The 13,049-nt window shown below is 45.9% G+C and overlaps 1 pseudogene; it reads right to left on the reverse strand.

Moving 5' to 3' along the window:
- Positions 1–7,012: 7,012 nt before the first annotated feature.
- LOC103234508 (G-protein coupled receptor 42-like) lies at positions 7,013–8,697 on the reverse strand (annotated as a pseudogene).
- Between the last annotated feature and the right edge of the window lie 4,352 nt (positions 8,698–13,049).

Here is a 13,049-nt window from a genome sequence, read left to right on the forward strand (position 1 = left end):
TTCCATCACCTGAAAATGTCCCTCTGATATCTTCCCAGGCAACACCCTCCTCTCTCCCATCCGCAGCCCCTGGCAACTACTGGTCTGCTTTTTGTCAGAGGCCACACTGTGAATCAAAAGAAGGTTAGCTGGAAAAGCTGTAAGCAGAAGGGTTCACTGCAGAGTGAACAAGCAGACCAGCAAACGTGGGCTAGGGAAGCAGTCTGCTGGCCTGCACTGGTTGGGGATGCCTGGCAGTGTTCCTGCAAGTCATTGGATTGTTCACCAAAGGATTCACAAACAAGGAGTTATTTTTATGGAGGTTTTAAGAGAGCATTCTAGACTGTTAAAAAAAAAAAAAGACGAGAGTAATGCTCTAAGCATAGAGAACCACTGGAGATTATCAAGGCTAGGCTTACGCCTTTCATGCCAGCACTTTGGGAGGCCAAGGTGGGAGGATCGCTTGAGCCCAGGAGTTCGAGACCAGTCTGGGCCACATAGCAAGACCCCATCTCTACAAATTTTTTCTTATTAGCCAGGCATGGTGGCATGCACCTATATTTCCAGCCAGCTACTTGGGAGGCTGAGGCGGGAGGATTGCTTGAGCCTGAGAAGTTGAGGCTGCAGTGAGCCATGATCATGTAACTGCACTCCAACCTGGGTGACAGAGCCAGACTCTGTCACAGAAAAAAAAAAAGAAAAGAAAAGAAAAGAAAGAAAAAAGAAAGGGAGGGGAGGGAAAAGGGAATCATCTAATTGTGTGCATTAATTGTAAGTAGTAAATTAGGCATCCAGGACCACATATCCCCATCTTCACGTGGGCATTGTGTGTGTTCGAGTGACTCCACAGGCACAAGGACTGGGTAGCTCTCCTGTGCCCAAGAACACTGAACAAAGACAAATACTTTTCCACAGGATAACATTGCTCATGGTCCACATCCTACTCTTTCAGCCCTCTCTTGTTTCCATGGCATCCAAGAGCCCATAATAAATGTGAGATTTGTTTTTGTTTTTGTTTTTAATTTTTTTGAAACAGAGTCTCGCTCTGTTGCCCAGGCTGGAAGGCAGTGGCATGATCTCGGCTCACTGCAACCTCCACCTCCTGGATTCAGGCAATTCTCCTGCCTCAGCCTCCCGAGTAGCTGGGATTACAGGTGTGTGCCCCCACACCCAGCTCATTTTTGTATTTTTAGTAGAGACAGGGTTTTGCCATGTTGGCCAGGCTGGTCTCGATCTCCTGACCTCAGGTGATCTGCTCAAGTATGGGAATTTTTCTTAATAAAAGTGCAGGCTTGCAATTGAGATTGTCAGTCAGATGAACATTTTATCTTAAAAAGATCCCATCTAGCATTTTTTTTTTTTTTTTTTTTTTTTTGTCTTGGAAAGCTATGTTTGTGCAGCCCCAACCAGTCAGCTCTCAAAAGCCTCCTTCTGAATGAGGAAAGTCCAGACATCTTGGTGCTAGAGCTAGTGTCTAGAACAATAAGACATCTCCTGAGTTCAGCCTTAACAGATAAGGCAAACGCTAACATCACATAGCTTCTATAAGGCAAATAGGCAGAGTTTAGAAACCCCAGGACGTTAAAATATTTTAACACGAGAGAAGATGTCACTGGGTATGTTCTAGTAGGATATAGGCTGATCTACTGTGTTCACCTGTAAGTTCGAGGGTATCTGGCCAATAGTGAGTCAACATTTACTACAGTGACTTTGGACGTTGGTGGTCCCACCTCAACAGGGTCAAGGATGCAGGCCCTTTACATCCTGCTGCTCTGCTGTCCTTAGCTTGTTTGTCTTCTTCCTCAAGTTTGTAACCTCATGGCCCCAATATGGCTGCTGTAGCTCCAAGTATCACATTCTTCCATAGAAGGTTCCAGATCAGAAGTGGGAGAATAGCTCCTTACGCATCTATTTTTTTTTTTTTTTATGAGGTAGAGGAAAATCTTTCCCAGAGGCCCCCAGCAGACTTCTTTCTTTTTGTTGGCTGGAACTGGGTCGCACTTCCATCTTGAGACCAATCACCAGTAAAGGGGGTCGAGAGCATCATGATTAGTGCCAATCGCGATTTGACCCCTGAGACTGGGGGATCTGCAACAGGGGATGATTGATTGGGTTATCTCACTGTACTCTTCTTTTAATTTTAATTTTTTTTGAGAAAGGGTCTCACTTTTTCACTCAGGCTGGAGTGCAGTGACCTGATCATGGCTCACTGCAGCCTCAACCTCCCAAGGTTCAGGTGATCCTCCTACCTCAGCTGAGACTACAGGTATGTGCCACCACACCCAGCTAATTTTTGTATTTTTAGTAGAGACAGGGTTTAGCCGTGTTGCCCAAGCTGGTCTGGAACTCCTGGGCTCAAGTTATCTACCTGCCTCAGACTCCCAAAATGCTGGCGTTACAGGCATGAGCCACCACATCCAGCCACTATATTCTTCTAAATCCACTGAAAGCACCCTCTCCTTAAAAAATATTTCTGTATCCCATTTCCTCTTTTGCAACATTTTCTCTCTGCTAGTTCCACCCTGGCTCCCATGGGAGGTGAGCTTTGCACTTCCCCACTTCTACCAGTGTTGATCAGCTTTCTTCTTTTTATGGAGATGGAGTTTCTCTCTTGTTGCCCAGGCTGGAGTGCAGTGCTGCAATCTCAGCTCACTGTAACCTTGCAACCTCACAACCTCAGCTTCCCAGGTTCAAGCGATTCTCCTGCCTCAGCCTCCCGAATAGCTGGGACTACGGGGACATGCCACCATGCCCGGCAAATTTTTGTATTTTTAGTAGAGACGGGGTTTCACCATGTTGGCCAGGCTGGTCTCGAGCTCCTGACCTCAGGTGATCTGCCCACCTCAGCCTTCCAAAGTGCTGGGATTACAGGCGTGAGCCACCACACCCAGTCACGTTGATCAGCTTTCATTCCTTCTATCCCATCTTTTCTCTGAAATGTGATCCCAGCATACTTTTCCCAGAACACAGGCTGCTGCTTTGATAGTTTGACTTGCCTCCGTATGAATGGCTTTTCAGAACTGGCCTCAGAGGAAAGTCAGAAGGCTTCCCACAGATGTTAACCAAGTTTTGGGAACCGCAACCATCAGTATCTCTTGGGGACTTTTTACTGTTGTTTTCTAAACCAGAAGAGTCATGTCCTCAGAGAGGAAGGTCAAAAGTTGAGCACCTTCTCACACTGTAACCCCACAATAAAAACCTCTATCTCCCACTTGTAATTCCCAGGAACAGTGGCCTCACTTTTCTTCCAGGTGTCTTTCAGCTTTTATCGATGCTCTGCTTCCTTTTTTTGGAAGAGTCCTGCAACTAATTTTGTAGACTCCCAGGCTTCTTGCTCTCCCTGTCTGGTCTTTGCCTCCCTTCTGATGTAGGGCAGATGAGCCCTAAATTGGGGCTTAGCCTGGGAAGTTTCTTGGCTTTGCCCAGGAAATTATTTATTTATTTATTTAATTTTAAAATTTTTATTTTATTTTTTTGAGATGGTGAGTCACTCTGTCACCCAGACTGGAGGGCAGTGGTGTAATTTTGGCTCACTACAACCTCTGCCTCCTGGGTTCAAGCAATTCTCCTGCCTCAGCCTCCTGAGTAGCTGGGATTACAGGTGTGGGCCACGACACCTGCCTAAATTTTATATTTTTTGGTAGATACTGGGTTTCACCATGTTGCCCAGGCTGGTCTCGAACTCCTGATCACAAATGCTCTGCCTGCCTCAGCCTCCTAAAGTGCTGGGATTACAGGTGTGAGCCACTGCACCCAGCTCACCCAGGAAAGAATTTAAAGGCTACCCAGTGGTAGAAGAAAATGGCTTTATGGAAGCGGTGGTGTTATAGTTCCGGCAGTGCGACAGCTCCATGATTGCCCTTGCAGAGCAGGGCTACCCCATAGGGATGTGCTAAGAGTAGCAGCTTAGGGCAGTTTTGCATTCATATTTATATCTATTTTTAATTACATGCAGATTAAGGGGCAGTTAATGCCCAAAGTTTTAGAAAAAGGGTGGTAATTACCAGGTGTTACCATGACAATGGTAAACTGTGAGGGGACACTGGTGGACGTGTTCTATAGGAAGCCGCTTAAGCCCCGTCCCTGTTTCCCTGTTTTAGCTAGTCCTCAATTTGGTCCAGTGTCTGAGCCCCACCTCCAAAGTCAAGTCCAGCCTCCTGCCTCCCTTCCACCTCCCCCGACCCTGACCAGGTCTATGTCTGTCCCCTCCCATTGAACCCAGTTGAAGCCGACTGACGGATCCTGTTTTGTAGCACAGCTTCCCATGCCCCACCAGGCACATTCACAGCCTGAAAGGCCACTTACTGCACTCTCCAGTGGACACGTGTTTAACTCCGGAAAAAGCACTGGCATCCTGTCTCCCAGTGGGGAGTTCCTGCTCTGCCTCCTGCCTGCCACTGCCACTGGTTTACTGAGTAGTCTGAGCTTAATGGGCTCAACCCAGCAATGGTCTTACTGCCTTCCATTGGATGGACTGAACCATCTTTGTCACTTTCTTAGGTGGCTTCCAAAGGTTTCTGGTCACTCTTGGTGATTCTTTTCTTTTCTTTTCTTTTTCTTTTCCTTTCTTTCTGTCTCTCCTTTCTTTCTGTCTCTCCTTTCTTTCTCTCTCTCCTTTCTTTCTCTCTTTCCCTCCCTCCCTCCCTCCCTCCCTCCCTCCCTCCCTCCCTCCCTCCCTCCCTCCCTCCCTCCCTCCCTCCCTTCCTTCCTTCCTTCCTTCCTTCCTTCCTTCCTTCCTTCCTTCCTTCCTTCCTTCCTTCCTTCCTTCTCTTTCCTTTGTTTTTTTGTTTTAGGGTCTTGCTCTGTTACCCAGGCTGGAGTGCAGTGCTACAATCACGGCTCACTGCAGCCTCGACCTCCTGGGCTCAAGCGATCTTCCCGCCTCAGCCTCATGAGCAGCTGGGACCATGGGCACGTGCCACTATGCCCCTATGCCCAGCTAACTTTATTTTTCTTAGAGGAAGGAGTCTTGCTTCAAGCAATCCTCCCACTTCAGCCTCTCAAGGCACTGGGATTACAGGTGTGAATCAGCGCACCCAGCCAACACTGGGTAATTGAAAATTTCTAGTTTCCTGTCACTCCCCTGTAAGCTGAGACTTGACCTGTGGCCCCGGGAAGCTGTAGCCGAGATGGATTGAGTCTTCCCTTCCTCTTGTCCTTCTGGGTTGACCTGCCCTTGGTTTCAGTAAAGGATGATCTCTCCTTCTAAAAAAGTTCCTCTTGTAAACCTTTAAAAACTTGTTTTGCTAATTAACAAGAAGATATTGCTAAAAAACCTAGTTCTCAAAAGTCAAAGATACTCGGATGCATGAGATCATGAGGAGTAAGAAAGGAATATGTACTTCTGCTTAGAGGATCAGAGTCTCTGAGACAGAGATGCAACCTTGATTTTCAACCCACCAGAGCTTCAGATAAGGAGTTTTTCAATACAGAGTTCTACCTTTATCTTTGCTTCATATTTTCCAGAGCAACAGGATCTTGAGTAGTCTTCCTGACCTCCACCTGACACTAGCCTGTTTCCACACATCCCAGCTTTGTGTTGAGCCCATCACACACCTCTTCATCTAAATTCACACTACCCTTAGCTCAAATTCGATAACTGGCTCTCTTCTCTTGCACAAGGCCCCACACTTCTTCCGGAGTGTGATCTCCCTTCCTGCAGCAAGATCTTCAGCCTAATTTTGTTGGGCTACAGTTCTGTGAGACAGGCTCTATCAGTATATTAGATGGGACCATTTCCGTGGCTCAGACATTCTCAGCAGCAGTGATGTTGATCCCAAATAGGTGAAAACTAGTTCTTGGGGAACAACAACAACAAAAAATCTCACAATGATTTGTGTCTTGTCTTATCTTGTCTTTTCTCTTCTCTTTTCTTTTTTTTTTTCTTTTTTATTTTTTTTTGAGATGGAGTCTCACTCTATCACCCAGGCTGGAGTGCAATGTTGTGATTTCGGCTCACTGCAACCTCTGCTCCTGGCCTCAAGTGATTGTCCTGCCTCAACCTCCTGAGTAGCTGGCATTACAGGTGCGCACTGCCACTGCGGCTAATTTTTGTATTTTTAGTAGAGACGAAGTTTCACCACGTTGGCCAGGCTGGTCTCGAACTCCTGACCTCAAGTGATTTGCCCGCCTCAGCATCCCAAAGTGCTGGGATTAAAGGCGTGAGCCACTGCGCCCAGCTGGTTTCTGTCTTTCTAAAGGGCCACAACATGTAAACAGAGAGTGTGTTGGTTGCACTGAAATTGCATAAGCAGGCAGAGGAATGTGCTGTGTAGGAAAGATGTATGTCCAAAAAGGCTCCTGAAGGGGACAAGGATGTAAAAAGTTGAAGAGATCCTGCATTAGCTAAGATTGAGGAGCATCGGGTGCCCATGTGAGTCACCTGCCCAATCATTGACTCCAATTATCATAATCTGTATTTTTCAAGAAGGCTTCTTTACTGGGGAGAGGATGCACCCACACAGATAGTCACTGTGCTTTGCATTTAGTTCTGTTTCTTATCATGGCCTGTTTACATGTGTCCTGCTCAGACAGCCTTATCTGACTGGGCCAGGTGACCACAGGTGACACAAAGCTGGAGAACAGCAGGGTGGCTTAGGGCATGGGTGTCAGATTCAACTGACTCCAGCTTCCCATCCCACTTCAATCGCCCACCAGCTATAGGATCAAAGATAGGAGATGTCACCTCTCTGGGCCACTCCCTCTTCTGAAACTGGGGATAATGCTGGTACCTACCACAAGGCTATTGAGAGATAGAAGGAGATGATGTGTCAGGCTAAGTCCTTTAGACAGGGCAGCTGTTATTTTCATCCCTGCAAGCCAGATCCTTTCCGAGCATCCAGGCGTCCCGGTGTTTGGCCCTTTTCCTCCAGAGTCTGGTGTTTTCTCCTTCCATCCACCAGTCCCACCCGGCCCAAGCACACCACCAGAACAAAACTGGAGAAAAGGAAACACTGTTCTCTTTTGCTTGCTTCCACATTTATTTGGGTAATTTTTCTTCTGTCATTGTTCATGAATGTCTCTGATGATCCAAATTTATTGAGCAATGGGAACTTTCTGGAAAAGGCACTGTGGGAGCAGAATGCGGCCTCATTCCTGGTGCCCTGTCTCCCCCGCTCCTGACTCGCTGGCTGGGAGCAGCCCTGAGGATAGGGTTCTCCCCTCTCCTGCCCCTGTCACTCACTGGGCAGCCCCCTCAGACCCTGGGCACTGCTCTTAGCTCCTCTGCCACCCTCAAAAAAGCACAAGAGCTGCCTGCTGCTATGAAAACCTCATTGTTCTCCAGAGCAGCTTCTCACCCTGACCCCTTCCCATAGTGTGTGGGTGGATGGGGATGGAGGTGAGATAGAGAGCTGGGCTTTAGTGCGCACACCCTTGGGAAGGCTAGATGTCTATTCTGCCCCCAAGCCCCATCGGGCCCCAGCTCGCCACTCCAAATCCCTCCTGGCGTGAGCGAGAAAGTGCCCTGAGGATGACATGCCAGCTACACCCTCCTGCCCCGGAAGACCTAGCTTTCAGCATAGGCCACCTGGCCACCAGTTCCACAGCCCTGCTATAGTCCACTACTCTTCCTTTCTTCTGTGAGGTCTTCCTCGTGCCCCTCCCCTCCCTTCTGCTCCTTCAGCTCCACGCTGCCCTTCTGCTGCCATTGGCCCCAGAGCCCACACAGCCTCCTCGGCAGCCCGTGAAAGTTGGCTTGGAACCTGGAGGAGTAGACAAGGGGGTCGACATAGGAGTTCAGGGTGCTGAGAAGCATCACGTAGGTCCTCCACACCGTGCTTTCACCCTGGACAAAGCCCATGACATGTGCAAAGGCCCAAAGCAAACAAGAAAGTTGAGCAATGTAGCTGCCACCAACCCCGCCACCCTTCTCTGCCAGCGGTGGCTGCCCCGCCTGCCGAGGATCCACACCAGGCGGCTGTAGCAGCAGTTGGTGATGATCAAGGAGACCACAAAGAGGGCCACGACCATCTCCAGCCACACAGGCAGGAGGATGACCAGCTGGCCCTCCTGGAACTCCATGTAGCAGGTCTCAATGGTATTCTGCCTATGGGAGGAGTTCCTTGAGAATTCCATGACGTAGACCACGCTGCAGTGAGCAGAAGAGAGCAGCCAGCAGGCCACACTCACCAGACCCGCCTGTCCCTGCCTTGGCCGGGTCTTGTACCATAGCGGGTGGGCCACGCTCAGGAAGCGCTCAATGCTCACGGCTGTCAGGAAGAGGGTGGTGAGATAGACGGTGGTGAAGAAGATTAATCCGGAGAGCGGGCAGAGGATGAAAGGCAGGGGCCAGCGCATGCCACTGGCCACCTCCACCATGCGAAAGGGAGGAACAGCAGCAGGAGCAGGTCCGAGGCGGTCAGGTTGAGCAGGAGCACATCCACGGCCACCAGGCGGCACTGCAGCTTGCCCACGAAGACCACCAGAGCCAGCAGGTTGAGGGGGAGCCCCACCAGGAAGGTGAGAAGGTACACAGAAAAGGCGAGCCAGGGATTGCCGGAGAAGTAGGACTTGTCGGGGCCTGCACCCATGGTGGTGGCCACTGGTGAGAGAGAGTGACATGGAGTTGGTAGCGGGGGGCCTTCCTGCCCCTGGCCAGCAGCATCTCACCCAAAAGGACACGTGGTCACTACACCCACCCCTCTTGTCTCCGGGTATCTTCCATGCAGGGTCAGCCTGCCTGTCTTCCTGAACATGCCCTGTCCCCTGTCTCTTCCCCAGCAGAGAAGCACCAAGATGCTCCTCCACCCAGCCCCTCAGACCCAGGCTCACCTACTTCTTTGAGACCCAAATGCTCCGCTGCACAGCACCTTGCTGTCTCTCCGGACCTAGAGCAGTTGGCTATTTATCCAGCAGAACTGATAAAGACCTGGCCGTGCCCATGATATCACTCACTGTTGAGCAGTGGCACAAAGACGCCTTGAGCTCCATTGCCAGGGCTGGTCAGTATGCAAAAAGGGGAACAAATTCCATGACTGCTTGCCTCCCTCCTCGTGCAGCCTCAGCTGGGATGCTCTAAACAGGCCCCAGCCGACATCTTCTTCCCCTCTCCTCTCCTCCACTTGAATTCTGTCTGCTTCTCTAGAATGGCACTTATCCAGTTTGCTTTGTAAGGGCACAAAGCATGAGGCAGTGACAGACTGGACTCCGTGAGGTCTGTTCCTTCCTGACTTTGTGATTTGGGGGAAGTGATGTGTCTCTGCTTTCTCCCCTACAGAACAGGGGTTGTCATAGTATCTGTATCATATTTCAAAGCATGAACACATGCAGATTAAAACATATATACAGGTAGATTAACATGTTAATAATATAGGTCAATTGCTTTTTGGAAATATTTATTTTAGATTCGGGAGCACATGTGCAGGTTTGTTATATGGGTTTATTGCATAATACTGAGGTTTGGGCTTCTATTGAACCCATTATCAAAATTGTGAACTTGGTACCCAACAGGTAGTTTTCCCACCCTTGTCCTCCACCCTCCCTCCCCCGCTTTGGAGTCCCCATTGTCTATGGTTTCCATCTTTAATGTTTGTGTATATCCATTGTTTACCTCCCACTTAAAAGTGAGAACCCAGCGTTTGATTTTCTGTTTCTGTGTTAATTCACTTAGGATCATTCACTTAGGCCTCCAGCTGCATTTATGTTGCAGCAAAGGACATGATTTCATTCTTTTTCATAGCTGCATAGTATTTCATGCTGTATACATACCATTTTTTCTTTATCCAGTCTACCATTGATGGGCACCTAGGTTGATTCCATCACTTTGCTATTGTGAATAGTGCTGTGACAAACATATGCACGCAGGTGTCTTTTTGGTAGAATGATTTCATTTTGTGAAAAATGACATTGATAATTTGGTAGGAATTGGGTGGAATCTGCAGATTGCTTTGAGCAGTATGGACATTTTAATGACATTGATTCTTCTGATCCATGAACATGGAATGTTTTTCATTTGTTTGTGTTTTTTAGTTCTCCTTGTAGAGATCTTTCACTTTCACTTCCTTGGTTAGAGGTATTCCTAGGTATTTTATTTTTTGTGTGTGGCTATTGTAATTGGGATTGTGTTCTTTATTTTTCTCTCAGCTTGACAATTGTTGGCATATGGTAATGCTACTGATTTTTATACTCTGATTTTGTATCCTGAAACTGCCAGTCTCATTTATCAGGTCTAGGAGTATTTAGGAGGAATCTGTAGGGTTTTCTAGGTATAGAATCATGTCATCAGTGAACAGAGATAATTTGACTTTCTCTTCCTATTTGGATACTTTTTATTCCTTTCTTTTGCCTGATTGCTCTGGCTAGGACTTCCACTACTATGTTGAATAGGAGTAGTGAGAGTAGACATCCTTGTCTTGTTCCGTTTCTTAGGGAGAATGCTTCCAACGTTTGCACATTCAGTATGATGTTGGCTGTGAGTTTGTCCTGGATGGCTCTTATTATTTTGAGGTATGTTCCCTCGATGCCTAGTTTTTTGAGGGTTTTTATCATGAAGGATGTTGGATTTTATTATACTTGTTTTTCTTCATCTATTGAGATGATCATATAATTTTCATTTTTAATTTTTTTTATATGGTGAGTCACATTTATTGATTTGCATATATTGAACCATCTTTGCATCCCAGGAATAAAACCCACTTGATCATGCTGAATTATGATTTTGTCGTGCTGCTGGATTTGGTTTGCTAGTATGTTGTTGAGGATTTTTGGATCTATGTTCATCGGGCTATTGGCCTATAGTTTTCTTTTTTCACTGTGTCCTGCCAGATTCTGATATCAGAATGAGACTGTTTTTGTAGAATGAGTTAGGGAGGAATATCTCCTCCTCAATTTTTTGATATAGTTTCAGTAGGATTTGTACCATCTCTTCTTTGCAGGTCTGGTAGAGTTTGGCTGTGAATCCATCTGGTCAAGGGCTTTTTAAAGTTGGTAGGTATTTTATTACTTATTCAATTTTGTAACTCAATATTGGTCTGTTCAGGGTTTCAATTTCTTTCTGGTTCAATCTTGGTTGTGTGTTTCCAGGAATTTATTTGTTTCCTCTAGATTTTCTGGTTCATGTGAATATAGATGTTCATCGCAGTCTCTAAGGATCTTTTGTATTTCTGTGGAATTAGTTGTAATGTTGCCTGTGTTATTTCTGATTTGCTTTTTGGAGGTTTTTTTTCCTTTGTTAATCTAGCTTGCAGCCTATAAATCTTGTTTATTCTTTCAAATAACCAATTTTTTATTTCATTGATCCTTTGAATGGCTTATTGGTCCCAATTTCATTTAGCTCTACTCTGATTTTAGTTATTTCTTTTCTTCTACTAGCTTTGGATTTAGTTTGATCTTGTTTTTCTAGTTCCTTTAGGTGTAATGTTAGGTTATTAATTTGAGAGCTTTCTAACTTCTTGATGTAGGCATTTAGTGATATAAACTTTCCTCTTAAAACTGCTTTTGCTGTATCCCAGAGGTTTTGGTATGTTGTGCCTCTATTTTCAGTTGTTTCAAAGCATTTTTTTGACTTCTGCCTTAATTATTTGACTTCTTCCTTAATGACTTACCCCAAAGTCATTCAGGAAATAGTTGTTTAGTTTCCATGTATTTGTGTGATTTTGAGAATTCCTTTTGGTATTGATTTCTATTTTTATTTCACTGTGGTCTGAGAAGATGGTTGGTATGATTTTCATTTCTTTAAATTTAGGGAGATTTGCTTTGTGACTAAGCATTGGGTCAATCTTAGAGTATGTTCTGTGTGCAGATGAGAAGAACGTATATTTTGTGGTCGTTGGGTGGAGTATTCTGTAGATGTCTATTAGGTCCATTTGATCACGTGTCCAATTTAAGTCCAGAATTTCTTTGTTAGTTTTTTGCCTCAATGATCTGTCTAATGCTGTCAATGGCTGCTGAAGTGTGGCTGTCCATCTCTTTTCTTAGGTATGGTAGTAACTGTTTTATAAATCCAGGTACTCCAGTGTTGGGTGCTTATATAAACAGGATGTTAAATCTTCTTGTTTAATTGAACCCTTTATCATTAGGAAGTGCCCTTATTTGTGCTTTTTTACTATTGTTGGTTTAAAGTCTGTTTTATCTCATACAACAATAGCAACCCTTTGTTTTCCATTTGCATGAAAGACCTTTATCCATCCTTTTGAGGGTTTGGGTGTCGTTATATGTGTGGTCTCTTTAAGAGAGCAGAAGGTAGGGTCTCATTTTTTTTATCCAGTTTTCCACGCTATGTCTTTTAAGTGGAGTGTTTAGGCCATTTACATTCAAGGTTAATATGTGAGGTTTTGTTCCGGTTGTGATTTATCATAGTGTTGTTAGTTACTTTGTAGTCTTGATTGTGTAGTTGCTTTATAGGGTCTGTGGGCTTTGTACTTAAGTTTGCTTTTGTGGTAGCGAGTATCATTCTTTTGTTTTCACGTTTAGAGTTGCTTTGAGCATTTCTTATAGGACCCGTCTGGTGGTGATGAATTCTCTTAGCATTTGATTGTCAGGGAAAGAGTTTATTTCTCCTTTGTGATGCTTACTTTGGTAGGATATGAAATTCTTGGCTGGCATTTTTTCTTTAAGAAGCCTAGAAGGCTGGGAGCAGTGGCTTACACCTGTAATCCCAGCACTTTGGGAGGCTGAGGCGGGTGGATCACAAGGTCAGGAGTTTGAGACCAGCCTGGCCAATATGGTGAAATCCTGTCTCTACTAAAAATACAAAAAAATTTAGCTGGACATGGTGGTGCATGCCTGTAATCCCAGCTACTTGGGAGGCTGAGGCAGGAGAATTGCTTGAACCCAGAGGCAGAGGTTGCAGTGAGCCAAGATCACGCCACTGCACTCCAGCCTGGGCGACAGAGCAAGACTCCATCAAAAAAATGAAGCCTAAAAATGGCACCCAATCTCTTCTAAATTGTAAGACTTCTGCTGAAAAGTCCACTGTTATTCTGAGTGGATTCCCTTTATAGGTAATTTGGCTCTTTTCTCTAGCTTCCTTAAAGATATTTTTCTTCCATGTAGTCTCATGACTATGTGCCTTGGGGATGGTCATTTTGTATAGCCCCTCTCAGGCATTCCCTGAATTTCTTTTATCTGCA

The sequence above is a fragment of the Chlorocebus sabaeus genome, chromosome 6 (genome assembly GCF_047675955.1).
Source record: "Chlorocebus sabaeus isolate Y175 chromosome 6, mChlSab1.0.hap1, whole genome shotgun sequence".
NCBI lineage: Eukaryota > Metazoa > Chordata > Mammalia > Primates > Cercopithecidae > Chlorocebus > Chlorocebus sabaeus.